At 34.7% G+C, this 16,744-nt stretch overlaps 1 pseudogene; it reads right to left on the bottom strand.

Annotated features, from left to right (window-relative positions):
* Positions 1-16,353, bottom strand: LOC18593009 (annotated as a pseudogene).

The following is a 16,744-nucleotide window of genomic DNA, read 5'->3' as shown; positions in this document are numbered from 1 at the left end:
GAAACAGATCTAATACCATGGAAATCAAGAGAACCGTGGTCTCTCCCCACTCCCCACATTCATTATTCATACGTTGGCGGTAGCCTGCTTAAGTTGCAAAGAGAGTGGGGGTGAAGCGTGCAACTGGAAAACACTCTAGATCCTTTGCCCTGGGAGCCGTAAGTCCAGGCCGTTCAGACATGTCAACACCATCTCCAGTCTTGGAAGTAGCCGCAGGCTTCCAGTCAAAGCACTGAATCATGGCTGCCAGAGTGGTGGGCAGCTCCTGCATTGCTAAAGAAGCACCAGGACAGCCCCTCCTCCCTGTACCGAAAGGCAACAGCTGATAATGGAGGCCTCTAACATCTATAGGCCCTGAATTATTATCTACCTCATCGGATATCAAGAACCTCTCAGGCTGAAACTCCAATGGATCTGCCCAGACCTTGGGATCCCTTCCTATGGCCTAAATGTTTACGAACACCAAACAGTCAGCAGGGATGGTGTATCCCTTAATTTGGCATGATTGAACTGATTTTCTGCTGATCATGGGGATCGGTGGGTGAAGCCGGAAAGTTTCTTTAATGATGGCGTGGATGTATTGGAGACGAGGACAGTCAGATTCTTCTACCAACCTGCTTTTCCCCACAACTTGATCAATCTCTTCCTGAGCTATTTTTAGCACTTCCGGGTGATTAATGAGCTCTGCCAGTGCCCATTCAAGTGCAATTGCTGTTGTATCTGTGGCGGCTGTCAAGAAATCCTGGACAAGTCGCAAGTACAGTAATTATCAACTATAGACGAATTAATGAAGAGAAAGATGTTCTTTACACAATAAAATATTAGCTATAGTCAAATGTGATACAAACATTGTTGGAAAAGTTATTAATAAGATTTAGTAATCATCGTCAAAATAGTTAAACCTAGTGGCAATTGAGTATTAGAGATACTAACCAAAATTAAGGCCTTAATGTGATTTCTGGTTAATTGCATCTCCGAGTTATCATTTTCCAATACATCACGCATCATGTCCAGAAAATCCTTGAGCTCATCAACGTTTTCTCCTTGGTCACACTCATTTCTCCCCTTCTTCTTGCTCTTTCTTACTTCCTCGCGATCTCTTATGATCCTCTCCAACAAAGCGTCATACCTTCTATGTATGTCCTCAAATCTCTTTCGGAATCCCTGCAGATCCCAGTTTTTGCAAAACCATATAATATCTGAGATGTTGAACTCTCCGAAGATCTCAGTCACCTCCCGCACTAGAGTTCGAACCCCATCGGCGGAGTTTCCACTCCCCGAGCACCTCATGCTCAGCATCATTTGTGATATTATGCTGTTGGTTAGTTTCAACAGCTCTTGAATTACATTCACGCTCTTGCCTGCTTTAGACTTGTTAAGAAGAAACTCCATGAAGTGGTGCAATTCCTTGGTCCGAACGGGAAGAAACTGGCTAAGAGTTCGGTTACCTAGGAGCTCGTAGGTGCTTAACTTTTTTATGAATTTCCAGTAAGGTCCGTAGGGGGCAAAGGCAAAGGAAGAGTTGTATGTAAGGTGGGTAATGGCAGCGGTTTGCTTGGGTTAGCGAATGTCAGCTCGTAAGTTTTGAGAAACTCTTTTGCAAGCTCTGGGTTAGAAGCCACGACGCACCCAACAGAGCCAAGTCGGAGATAAATTAAGGGACCATAGCGGGACGAGAGCTTGTGGAAAGTTTGATGAAGGAAGGGGCCAAGGTGGTGGAGGTGGCCGATGATAGGTAAGGCATTTGGGCCTGGGGGAAGGTTGGGACGGCTCTTGTTGTAGATTATTGTTCTCACAATAAGAAATGAAGCAATGGAGAGGATGGCATACGACAGGAGTGCAAGCATCATGGCCACCTCAACCAAACGACTTGAAGAGAGTTTTGGCAAAAAAATTTTCAACCCACAGGATTTCGTCTACTCCATTCTCTCCACAAGAACCATGTATTTATTTTGACAGGAGAAAGCAGCGCATAAACAGGTAAACTTTTTCAAGAGTAAAAACGAAAATGCATAAATATCCTTTACCAACCAAACTTTTTAGTTGTATCCAAATTCTCAAAATTATTGTCCAAGTAATTTCTTCATCAACCCTATTGCACGTTTAGACATACAGATTCGCGTTTTGAGGGGTCACCGACTGCACTTAATTTGGTGGAAATTAAAGGAGAAAAACCAAGTTGGATACAATGAAAGTGCACAACATGACAAAAAAAATTCTAATTCTAAATAGTTTGAACTTAAACTAAATAGATTTATATTTAAAAAATTAAAATAAATTTTTATTTTTTATACATTTGATGAAATCTTTATATTTTTATTTTAGTCAAGTAACATCTTATAATTAATAGATTTTTTTTAAAAAAATATGAAACTTTTATTTATCAATAAAAGCTCAATAAGCAAGGTAGTGAACCATAGCTTTAGCTTATTTAAAGTTACAACTAAATGAAAATATAAAACCCAATCAACCTAAAAAGATTAGACTTATGTCTAGTCCCACTATGATTGGATCTCTAGTGGTGACAAATTCTTAAAATTCCAACAAAACTCTTTAGATGGTTCAAAGTTTCAATCATTTTGCTTTCAATGAAATCTTCATAAAAGCAGCTGCATTTAAATGGTTGGCAATTTGAATTTTGGAAATTTAAAAAGCAGCTAAATCTTAGGGTGCATTTGGTATGAGGGATGTAAAGTCACATTCCCTGCAATGTGCTCAATTAAATTACATTACAATGTTTGTTTTGTAATAGACCACTGTAATGTAAGATTGCAATGCAATTATATTGCAGTCAATGGATGTAATGTGATTGCAGTCTAAAATCAATGCAATCACATTACATTGCACTCTGCAATGTCTTTAAGGACATTTTTACCCATAATCTTTTAAAAAAATTAACTCACAATCCGTTGGGTATTTTGTTGCCAATTTGCTATTGGTTATAGGAGAGGAAGCTATCACATTAATGTATACATATAAAAAATATTAAGAAATAAAAATAAAATATTATCTTCTGAAGAAAAAATTTAAAATAAAATATACAATATAAGAAATTATATTAAAAATAAAAATAAAATATATACTTGTAATAAGAAATGAAAAATAAAATATATTTAATTAAAAATATATTTAAAAAATGACATTATATAAAAATTAACAATAAAAAAATACATGTTAAACTTGTATTTTAATATATAAGGGTAGTTTTAGAAATTAACATTACATACCTTTAAAGTACTTGTAAAACAAACACTGCAATGTTATCTTCTCTGTAATTGCATTGTTTGCAATCACATTACTTGTAATCACGTTACATTGTAAAGTACCAAACGCTACCTTATTGTAAAAAATCTGCACCCGTCATCAAAAAATTGTAATTAGTAAAAATATTTATCAAGTCTCTGCATTTATGCATTTTGTTTAATTTAGTCTTTGTACTCAAAATTAAAATAATTTAATCCCTTAATTTTGAAAATTATTTCAATTTAATCTTTTTTCCTAACGGTATCTAATTTTTACTATTAAAGGGGATAACGTCAACACTGACGTGGCACATTTTGGTGATGTGGCACCAACATGATGCCATGGCAGTACCACATGGAACCACTTAACGATATGGCAATGCTGACATGTTGACGTGTTAGTGCCATGTGGCAAAGCTGACATGGCAAGCCAAAATATAAAATTTTTCAAAAAAGACGCCGTGCCACATCAAAGGGACTAATTGAACAAAAATGCATAGTATAGGAACCAAATTGAACAAAATTAAGGTGTTGAGGGATTAAATTGAAAAAAATTTGAAAAATACAAATCTTTAAGTAGATGATACACATACTTATTAATAAGTCAAATGTTTAAGTGTAAAATATTTATGGTGTTAAAAAATATATATAAATATTTTCTTACTTGATTATTTGATTTTATAATATGTACATTAATTTATCTTCTTTACAAAAATTAAGTTTGAATTCCCTTTCTATAAAAAAAATTTCAAAAAAAATTTCATACCTAAAGCCAGATTTAGATGAATAACTTCTATTATGTTGGAATAAAATAATATAAAAAGACTAAATAAATTCTTTTTTTTTCTATTTATAATAGTATAAAAATTTGAAATTTATATTCTAAATTAACTTAGTTTTTAACTCGAGTTGAACTAATATTGGCAAAATAGGTTGATTTAGTTACAACTTTCACAATTTATAGATACTCATTCTTTTAGAATTATTCAACTCTTACTCAAATTATCTTTTATTTATATTTACTCAAAGTTCCTTATAAAACGACTTTATTTAGGAAAAAAAATTTTAACCCTCAAATATAAGGTGTTTTTGAAAATAACCCTCTTTATTTTTTTAACTGTTTTTAGCCAAGAGATAAGATTTTTGGATAAAAATGCTCTTAAATGAAACCTTCTTAACCACGTGCACTGTCATACAAGCGTAGAAAGGTGAATAAAATAGATATGCCTAGAATTTGGTAAACGATAATTTGTTAAAACCTTCTTCTTGTTGCAGGATATGACTATGATTTTCTTTGATTTATTAGACATTCGCGTAAACAGAAACGATAGGTATAAAACAATGTAGGAATATTAAACGATCATTTCACTCATTCTCAAAGATAGGAAAGTGTTCAAACAAGTTCAAAGCAAAGTTAGCAGTGACAAGGAAAAAGTTGGCAACACACAGTAAGTTAGGTAATGTCGAATTTTTTGTTAGGTTTTGTGTGGGTTTGGTGATTTAAATGCCATATTGGTTGAGAATGTGGTGTAGGGTTTTGTTGTTAAACGACATTTGGTGTTATTTGAAGTTGTGAAAATCGTCCGAGATATTAGACGGCATGGCCATTTAGGTCAAATGTTGCAGTATATGGATTGAAAATGGGTAAGGCATGTAATAAATCGACGATTTCATAGATTGCATGAATATGGCCTATTGAAACCAATGAATTTGAGACATTGCGCGTATAAGCATATTATTAAATGCATTGCGTGCAGAATATTATGAAATTTAGCCATAACATGTAACAACAATTGGATTAAAGGTATGGCATGTAACAAAATAGATATTATACAAGGCATGTAACAAAAAAAATATGTTTGTAAATGTCGTGGAGCTTCTTTGGTTAACTATTGAGTGTGTGTACCTTACATGTATAGGACTGTATTCTGTTGTACGTGAGTACAAGGAAGAGGTGAAACAAAAGGAAGAACCAGTTGTGGTGAGTCCAATGGAGGAAGAGGTGAAACCAGATATCTTTGTTATTGTGGTGACTCCAAAAAAGGTGGAAGAAGAAAAAAAAACAGGATATCCCCAAGGGTTAGTTATGAGCCGATCTCCCGAACAACGTAATGCTGCCCAGAATCAATGAACTGGTGCAAAGGAGAATCAGTACAGAGTAACTAGGAGAAACAAGTCAAAATGGAGATAAAGTCTAAGGATTAATCTTCATGTCTTTTATTGCTAGTTGAAGATTAGCATAATTAGCGAGGTGGGAATAGGAAAGAATAAGATGAATCAATTAGACATGTGGCTATTTTTGCATCATTGCAGTGGTTCAAGGTTGAATGTTAACTGTTGAGTGTTGAGGGTTTATGGTTGCAGGTTTAAGGAAGAAATGATATCGAAGAATTGTAATTGAGTAAAGTATGACTGAAGCAGAATTAACTAATAAAATTGTTGTGTACTTGTAGAACAACTCACAAATGACTTAACTTAGAGAAAATTATGAGGAAAATGCTGAATTGGATAGGTATTTATAGTTGTTGAAATGGTTTAGGTAGATAGAAAAGAAATAAAGAGATTAATATTGAAAATGGAGCAAGTTGAGAACCTAACAGTTTATAATGATGGCAATTGGTCCCATACGTCCTAGATGCACGAAGCACTCCTAGTCCTCATTCCACAAATCCCGATGAGAAGACACCAATACAATAGTTTGAAGGCACCGTGTCACCATTATTGTCATTAGTGTCATCTTATGTCTGGTAGCGTAAAAGGCTATTTATAGATCCAACTGAAACAGCATGGGCGAGATTGGCTAGCAAATACATGGTAAGCTCGTACGTGGACCCGGTGTAGCACCATCGGGATGAGAAGAACGCGATGTCGGTGGCATATGAAAAGTTCAAGAAAAATGAACGGGAAAGGTAAGGTAAAAAATTGACATGTCAAGTAGGTGCATTTTGAAATAAATGAATCCCACCACCTTTTTCCCTTTATATTACATGCATAGAGGCAACATCTAGATATTAGGGGATTAAGGTCTAGAGTTTTTCATGCAATTAGAGAAGCCTGATAACTAGATGACATCTGAACAAATAGACGCATGCGACAACATCATTTGCAAGCGCCTTATAGGGTCGAACTCGAATTTGTACAATAAGCATTGTTACGTGGTTAATATAGCATTCTTCGTAAGTTTAAGGTTTAGGGTTATGCAATTATGATAATCTTTTTGTGTGTTGTAGTTATAGATGGCTAATAACTTTTAATATCTTTCACAAGACATCATTAGTATGCTACGCATTCAAGATGGGGAAAAATTCGACCCCATGGATTTGCAAATTCTGCTTGAGTTGGTGTCTTATGTGTAGGGTGATTTGCCAATCTACGGAAGAAAATGAATAGATTTCGATTTCATTCTCACTCTGTGTAATGTGGATGAACACTAGGTTTTTGCGAAGATCGACTTGGTGAATTGGAGGATAAAGGTGGTGGACTTTGCACAAACTTTTGCTGCTATTGAATCCAGATTGCATCAAAATCAGATTCAATGTCTTAGTATGTTGATGCCCATCATATGCCAGTAGTGTGGTTATTTCAATTATACGTGATGCAAGAAACGAGATTTGACGTCGATGCCACTGGAGATAACGCCCCCAAAATCAGCAATACATAGGTAGAGCGATTGCTACATTGCGGGATGTTTACTTTTGCATATATTGAAGACATATTGTCATCAAGACATATCAAAGTCAAGCAAAAGATGATTGCCAAAAAGCTTTAGAAATTCGCTTTATAAATATTTTCAAACAGTTGTGAGGGTGAACCTAAAGCTTGCAAATGCCTAATTGAATGAACATTTTTGAATATATTTACTTGAATATATGTAGAGTTCATAACTTAATCAAACGTGTGCGATAGTAAGTTTTCATGATCGCATCTTTTGAAATTCGTACATAAAAAATTATCACAATAGGGGAATGTGAGTCATTTGATTGATGTTGTTAAAGAAGGAAGCTGTTAATAATTAAGAATTGAGCCATTTTACTGCCATGTAAAGATGAAGATTTTTTTCTCTATGTATTATAAAAACATAGGCACCGCGTCTTAGTCATTATGCATGGCGTGTGAGAAATTTTTATAGTGTCTAGCCATGTCAACCCAACTATATTATGCTACTAAGAACATGTTATGAATAACATGGATCTATACAGTCATGGTGAAAAATTGCAAAACTCGTTTAAGAATATGAATTTAGGTTACATATCGACTGAACTATTATCTGATAATGGCGTTGTGACATGGTTTTAGAAATGCCACTCTCCACTACATCGTTCTTCATCTCTATAAATGAACTACTACAATGATTGAGTTACACAACATCAACTATATGGTTGTTTAAGATATCTTATATTTTAAACCAGATGTGTTGTCGACTCAAGTGTAGATGACATTGACTATGGTCTCCATGGGAATCCAATAAAAGACTTCCAAATGCCTAGGGGGAATCTCATCTAAGACTGATTGCTCCCTTTTAGGCAAATGTGGAATATACTCTTGTAGCATGAGATCTTCCTGAAATAAGGAGTTACTAGGCGAATATACTTTCAGGTGGGAATTCAATGTGTTTGGAGTATATCTTGGTCGAATCCTCATTGTTTGGAATATATATTGCTTGGTATGCATTTATAGAGTCAATTTACCGATATCACATGGATCAATGACAACGTCATGAGCTTCTTATGCAGAGGGTCCACCTGGGTGGCAATTGCAGAGCATATTACTCATGTTGTTGGAATTTGGTTTAGGGTTTGGTTGCATATCATTACCCTTTTATAGGCAATTTCCAAGCTGTCGCACACATTCATGTGGTGGACTAGTTTTCGGATAGGACATCAGAAGTTGACATTTGTTTTTTGTCATTTGCTATAATATTACTTTTCCTTTGCTGAAGCTCTTAGGAAATATAAAAAAACATTTTAGCTTCCAATAATTACTACCTAGAGTTTGAAAGATTCGTTTTGAACTAGTGAGGAAGTATGAACAGTTGGAATATTCTTATTGGGCACAATAATTAGTATTATTTATTGCTTTATCCATGTGAGAAAAGACATGACATGCCATCTGAAAATATCTTTGAGATGCACATCGGTTTAACTTGAATCAGGAAAGGTTTTACAAATGATCTGGAAGTTACCCCTAATTATATCCTAAGGTATTTCCAACTATGATGTGGAAAGACGTTTTCTTAGAGGCATCCTTGATGATTTGCTCCCGTGCACAAACTATTCATCGAAACTTAGTTACCTTTGGTGATGAAGTGGTTGCATCAACCTTGGTAGAGGTAACAAACTATCGATTATCATTCTATGACAGTTTATTTGATACAGGGTATTAGAGTTGTTTCTAAACACCCAAGTTTTGGCTTATGATTAACGGCATATCTCATCCATTATCACTAAAGGGCATGACTCAGGCTGGAAATTGGGTTCCTACAGTCTATGTCAAATATTGTCCAAGGTCATTGAAAATCTACCAGGGTAATAATCGCCTTGTTGTCGTGATCTGTTCGAAATGTTGTATGTTACATGGCATTGGAAAAATAAAAACAAATTATCTAGCCACACGCCGACCATGTCATTTGTTGTAACACCTTGCTTACTATAGTCGCGAGAATACAAGACCATTAAAAGGATGTTTAACAGCACTGCACTTTGCATATTTAGCATGCTGACCATATCATTTAAAATAACACGCCCTGGCATTACTTTATCCACAATTGATAGAATCCGTGTCATTGCCTACTTGCCCAGCTATTTATAGGCAATGAGGAAATTTTTACGACAAATTACACATCATTTTCTACAATTTAGGGTTGGCATAATCATAATTTAAATTAAGATAAACATGAGCAACAATAGACAAAACTTTGTTCAAGTAGACCCTATGAGTCATTTGAAAGTCGTGTAAACCCTTAACCTATGATTAAAAAAATCTTAGTCAATAATTATTAACATTATAAAAAAAATTCACCCTATCCAATGGGTAATGAATTCCAATTGGCATCTTTATGACACTTTTGGTACCATTAGCAGTTTCTTCATTATGTTTGTATGATCTCCAATAGCCCTAGCAAATTGTACTCTGAATTTCTCCAACAACCTTCCATTCTGCAGGAAATATTCCACCATATGCAGCTCTGGACCAATTGAAATTAGTTCAATCTCCTTAAAGGTTCCTGCCATAATCGATCTCCTTCAAATCCCTGTGTACAAAAAAAGGAACAAAATAGGGGTTGGTAAGAGCTTCCAATTGTCTTATTATAGAGACTACATAATTTCAAGTAGAGTGTAATTCGTACAATATGAATTGTCAGCCTCTCCAATTGAATTGCACTTCTTAGCAACTCAACTAGTCTTGGGATTCGATCCAGATCATGTCATCTGATCGATAATTGACCAGGTTAGGAAACACAGGCAGAGGCTTGTTGCACAAAGTTATAGCCTAAAGTTTATAATACTTTAGGTTACAAGGGAGTAATATATTCTACATTTCAATGAAATTAATATGGATGAATGTTGATTAGAGACAAAATAGTCACTTAACTTACCCATAGTAAATAATCATTGCAAAAAAGTGATCGAACATGACTGATTCCATTTAAGAAATTAGTTGCAACAACAAATACCATAAGCTAAACTAAACAAGGAGATAGACTAAACAATTCAGCATGATGAATAAGTGGAGGTTCAAGAGTAAATACCTTGTTATAAAACCACCAAAGTATTCGAAGTATACAAGCTTTAGGGCATTAATGCCAATAAGAACATCTCGACGTTTGATATCATCCTCAATATCAAGAGTCAACCTCTTGAATGAAGGTAGTGCAATATCTAAAATGAGAAACTCATTTCGAGGGTTTATAATCAATGCTTCCAGAATAAGACACCCAAACAAAAGTCGTTGAAACGAATTGTTATCTTCAAAATCTACTCAAACGAGACAAAGAGTTTTAGATTTAGAAGGCAAATGTGATGAGGAATGCTAAGAATAAGACGTAGAATTGTCAGTCTCAATTTGATGATCGTGTTATTTCTTAATAGTATCCAAGGCAACGATGCTCTCAATTCCCTTACATTGAGAGCTTAGTTAATGTCTTCGAATCTTCGACGTAATGCAAACTAAATCCAGCCAAAAAGTCAACCCACATCAGGGTGTTCATATAACCCATCACAAGGAGACGAAATATCGTAATAGACTCCACTTAATGGAACAACAACATTGTATCCACAAAGTTCATGAAACCAAAGCTTCTATCTTTCTATTCATCTAAATTAAGAATCCAAACACAATAATAAAGAAACCTCCACATACTTGATAATATAGAGGTGCGGACTGCATATTTTGTAGGAAGTAATGAAAGGATATAACATAGAATGTTGTTAGGTAAAGCACTGAGTTTGTCAATAATGCAGTCGAAGCTATTATTGCCTTTAGAAGGTGATTGGTGGTTTTAGTGGGAGATTGAGTGTTGTCCATTTAGGGACTTGCTTGAAGGTGAGAGGATGAATTCTAATACAGTGATTGATAGGACAGATTCGATATAGATGTATATAGGATTAATTCGGGGAATAAATAAGAAACAATGAAGACGTTGAAAATTTGTACATAAGGTTTCTAATGGAGTTGTGAACAAAAGTTTAGTTGACACCGGTTTAAGGTTAGGGGAATAAGTTGGTTATTGGGACGCATTGAAGAGAGTTTGAACAATTTCAGCTAGGGCACTAAACGCAGAGTGCAATTGTAAATTGTTGCGTTTAAGTTTTATGGATTGCGTCTGACGTGGCAACTGAATTAGACATTGACATAGGACCACATGCTATGGAGCGAAAACAACAATGTGGGGAAAATATCATGGTGGGAAAACTTAAAAGGTCCCAATCCCGTGTTGTATTGTGAAATGGTGCGCATAACCCTATGCCTTCTTGTATGGAGTTCAAATGTTAATTTTTTAAGGCCATGCCATTTAGTTGAATGTTCATACATGATGTGCCTTCCTGGTCTAATGTGTTGTTAAACACCAACAACTAAATGACATGTACTTTTATAGGCTATAACATAATGAGTTAACAAGCAAGAAGCTAAAGGTGCCAATGGTGCCAACGGTGTCCTAGTTACCATATTGTTACGCATGTCATTGCATCAACCCTAAATCAAATTATACCAAATCCGAAGCTTGTAAAACATTCAATATTTCATTTGAAAAAAAACAAGTGCGAGGTTCACAAATCAACGTAAACACTCAACGAAATTATCAATACACATTGTTTGCAGTAAAAACCTGAGACACAAAATCCAAAACGACAACAACACCCTAACACTAAACTATTTAACAATTACATGATCAGATGACATTCTAATTTGTGCAACCAAACTCCCAATGTATGTTACTCTCCAAAACCATTGCTTTATCCAACTAACTTTGACTGCTCTAAAGATGCCTTCGATCGAATTATACAATTCTAATATACTTGAATTTTTGCTTACATACGTGTAAGACACACCTGATCCATAGGTAAAGAGGACTTCACCATTTGCAAATAACCATACTGGCTTTAAGAATTATCTTCGTGTCGGTGAGGGACAATTCAAAATTGTCATGAACCTTATCCGCTATGTGTCATTACATCATTCTCTAGTTTCCAAATCTTAATGCTTTTCCCATAGTTGTATTGTGCTAAACTTAGACATCCTCCAAGCACCACCACCCTAATAGTATGATCACATCCCCGAATTGTATCATTAGGCATGTTGATTACATCAAACTCTTTGGATGATAGATGAAATGAAAGAGTTCCATGACGTAAATTCTAATAATCCCTAAAGTTAAAACAAGTATCGCAGTCCACATTCCAATAAAAGACACTATCATGAAGAGTCCTTAACCATGCATGAGCCAGAAAACTTATAGAAAGAGAGGATCCATCAAGTGTTTTTCAAGAATTACATTTCAAGGAATAAACATCATGATGACGTCTGATTTTGATAAATCTACCTTTCTAAAAACATCAACAAATTGTATCAGTTTTAATTAGGTGTAGGCTGTCATACCTAAAGCCAAAGGTATTTTCCAAACCATTTGCATATAGCTGGATGGTCAGTGGGAAAATGAGGGGTAGTTCTTAAATTCTCTTATGGTAGGATTCCTTAAAATAATAGTTTCCATTGGCATAACAATGCATAACAAGCCATTACATAACCCTAACAATACAAGATAATGTATAGGAGAACAGTTTTGTTGTAGATATGGCATTGAAAAATCTAGATTGCATGTTGTTTTCTTATATGGTTTAAAGCTCATAGATTGAAGAGAAAACTTAAAACATAGACAAAGTTATCATTTATCGTTGTAGTTATAAAGATGCAACCGGATGAAATACGGGTTACTAATTAAAGCGTAAAAGGATTTCAATAGATATCAAAATTGGACAGTAGATTTTGGAGGAAGTCTAACCAATATCCCAATGATGAGATCATCCTTAAGTTTCACCGATCAATGCTGCCTCTTCTAGTTCTTCATTATTGGTCGGTGGATAAAAAAAGGTTGGTAATATCTTGAGTTTTACGAGTTTGTCGTCTTTTCTTGACTTTCGAGCTTTGTCAATTTTATCCTCGATGACTTCAAGGGGACATACATATGATGTGAGGTAGCGGTGGTTTTTTAAAATGCTGTTTCTATTCAGTTTGTAAACACATCTGCTTGTACTTTAAATCATTCACAAACCCTAAACCGACAATTAACAAATCACATATACTCATGGCATGCAACACCCTATAATACATTCACTTGGTGTGTACAAACCACTATGTAATGTCTATGCAGGTTGTATGACAAGTTTTTTCTTGGTCCATGGCGTTTAGTAAAGAGAAGAGGAGTAGATGATAATGTTTACAAGTGGCCCACAAATCTGTTAAAAATTGCAAAACGCAATAACCTAAGAGTTCTTATGCACACCGTTTCATTTAAAAACAGTGGGTTAGAACAAAGGGCTAGTAGTAAAATATGTTTAGCTTTTGACGAAAAAAATGAGTTCAATCTCAGATCCTTTATCATGTGCTCTTTTGAGAACATAAAGGCAGTCTATAATGGAATCCATACATTTCATGCCCATTTAATCAATCATCAGCTTATAAAGGAATCAAATCAGAATTTGTAGTCTTTAAACAGAAGCGCATCTATTCTTACATGTAGTTCACACTTTTACTACGTGTTACGAGTAACAACATTACTTTCATCATGGCCTGCATTTTCATATTTTGCACTTTGACTAAAGCCCAGGTCAAGCAATGCTATATTTACCATGCTTCACTCCAAAACAACCTTAAAAAATGCATGGACCGTTATACTGAATGCACTTGATGCATAAATCGACAATAAAATTTAGAATTCCCATAACTTATTTCATGAATGCAATTCCCCGTAGTGTAGATTCATTATCAGTTAGAAAGAATCTTTCAAATGGATGCCATTAAAAATTAAATACAACTAGGTATAACAGTTGTTAAGGCTCTGATTCAAGGTTCCAACATTGTTAGCAAAGTTCCAACTTTCCTTATAAACGGATCGTTCTATGCCAACACTTATCCCTATCACACCAACTTTAGCAAAGGCATGACTCATATGCTCTGCAATTGCCAATTCGGAGGATCATCTATCGAGAAGTTGCAGTTGAAGCTGTTGGATATTATGTCGAAAAAAAGACATAATAGATGTTAAACGAGCAATATATATTCATATTGAATTAGATGAGAGCAATATAAACTCATTTCACATTGGCTTCCCAATAGTAATTTATGGTTATGGAAGATTCTGGTGATAGGGAGCTCGCAAATTTGCAAATAAGGATAGAGGTGTGCTCCCTTATTGCATGGATGGGATGTATGGCATTTATGAAAGTGTTATGCATTTCTTTCACGTGGCAGGGGTCTTTACCCTAAACCAACACAAGGGTTGATGCTTTGGGGTGTTTATGGGTGCAAATGCTTTGTTCAAAATATACCTTTAAGGCTATAAATGGTGTGTAGCAATAAGGGTTACTACGAAATGACGTGTAGTATCAACAAATCATCAGTCATGGCATGTAACCATTCCAATTGACAACTTATGACGTGTAACAACAAAAAGATGGCGTGTAGTGCAATCTCTTATTCAAAACAAACCGTTGTATAATCTAACGACAAAACTTGGTTTAGGGCCTTATGGGTTAATTAGGTACCAATGGCGAGTAAACATTTAGGTTTAGATACGGCATGTCGTGTAACACATTAGGCATAAGGGAAGATGTGTAAAATCAAATGAATTTTATGCATACTGTGTAACATCTTTGGCAATTGACGCATGCTTTACGCAACCACAATACCTAAGAAAATCCTCAATCATTTCCGTTCTCTTTATTTATTCAAAACCAAATATGAATTCAAATCCCCATATGGCCACTAGCATAAGCAACCCAAAACATACGTAGTTGTAAGGGTTTAGGGATTTATTGCATCTATATGATGCCATCAACCTAGCAAATGTTCCTTATTGTATATTCTAAACCTTAAAGTTGATTATCGTATATTTATTCACTGGGCTTGTGGCAAAGGTACCCTAAGCCCAAAAAAAATTCTAAAAATAAATAATAAAAAATACAACATACAAAAAACTATGATAATTTTTTATAAACTTGGAAGACATATTGCCAAGGATGATGGAGAACATAGAGCGCTTGTTCGAGGTAATAACGCTTATAGTGCGAATGGATTCAATGATATATCAGGTCTAATTCATTTCCAAGTTCATAGCATGAATTAATATATATATATGTATATTTATTTTACTTTTTCGTCTCAAAACCATATAATTTTATGTGTGTGTACCTCGTGGTAACTTTGAATTTGTTTCGTATGCTCATGAAATATAGGATTTTTACTAATATAAATTGTAGATTGACTGTCACAATAAAGTCTCAATGCTTCCCCATGAAGAATCCCAAAATATAATAAGAGAGACTTTAGATAAACAATTTTGCAACATGTTGCTACCATCGAGTGATATTCAAGTTTAGTTGAGCTATCATTGCTTCTTAGATTTCCAGCTGACCATAGAGTTTCCAATAAACACAACATATCTTGTGATAGACTTCCTAGTATTAGGACAACCTACCCAATCACTACAAAAAAAGCATAAATTTTCAAATCTGATTCTACTTTCACCAAAATCCGTTGTCCTGGTGAACCTTTTAAATATTTTAATACTTGAAATGTTTCTTGAAGGTGCTCATGTGATGGCTTGTCCATGAATTGTGACAACACTTTGACATAATAGGATATGTCTAGCCTTGTAAATGTTAGATATAACAACTTCCCAACCAGTGGTCGATATCTTGTAGGATTTGACAAATATTCTTCTTTTGTAGCCCTTTGCAATTTATGATTATAATGCATTGGAGTAAACATTGGTTTAGCACCTAACATACCATTTTTTTTCAAGCATATCTATAGCATACTAGCACTAACAAATTGATATCCCTTCAGATGATCAAGCAACTTCAAGTCCTAAAAAATACTTTACTGCTACTAGGTCTTTTAACTTGAAATGCAGACTCAAGTGTGCTTTTACACTTTTAATTAGCTCATCAAATGTATTGCCTATGATTATGTCATCCACATAAATGAGAAAAGCTATGAATATTCCACCTTTAGTGGAGATAGTGAATAAAGAATAATCTTATAAAGATTGCTTAAAATCATAGTCTATAAGAAAAGTAGTAAATTTGGCATTCCACTGCTTGGAATCCTATTTAAGTCCATTTAAAGACTTGTGTAATCTTGAAACAAGCTTAGGACTTGAGGAAGAACTTGCATTAACAAAACCAGTAGTTGCAGTAGCATTAGTACAACCAGTACCAACAGTAGTAGTAACAAAATCAACAGTAGAGCCAATACCAGTAGATGAATACTCCCCTTGCACAGAATAACTTGGAGGTATTTCCATATAAACTTCTTCTAGATCTCCATGTAGGAAAGCAATATTTACATCAAGTTGTCTTAAAGTCCATTTTTGTGTTGCTGCAACAACCATAAAGACCGTGACTATAGTATATTTAACTACAAGACAAAGGGTTTCTTGGAAGTCAAACCCTTCAATTTGACTATAACCCTTAGCTACTAATTGAGCCTTATACCTTTTTAACACCTATTTACACCTAATAGCATGAAAATGCAATGGTAAAGGCACAATAGTCAAGTTTTATTGTCCTCTAAAGCTTGTAATTCTAAAGCCATAGCATCTCTCCAATGAAGATGTTGAACAGTTTGATGAAAGGTTTTTGGTTCATATATTTGAGATAAAGCAAAAATGAATTATTTATACATAGGTGACAGATTTTGAGCTGATAGGTAAGCTGATATAGAAAGTGATGAAACAGAATTTGAGGTTGAAAGTAGGTTAGTATGGTAGGCTTCCAAGTATT

This window comes from Theobroma cacao, chromosome 8 (assembly GCF_000208745.1).
Source record: "Theobroma cacao cultivar B97-61/B2 chromosome 8, Criollo_cocoa_genome_V2, whole genome shotgun sequence".
NCBI lineage: Eukaryota > Viridiplantae > Streptophyta > Magnoliopsida > Malvales > Malvaceae > Theobroma > Theobroma cacao.
This window is presented reverse-complemented; position numbering and strand designations above follow the sequence as displayed.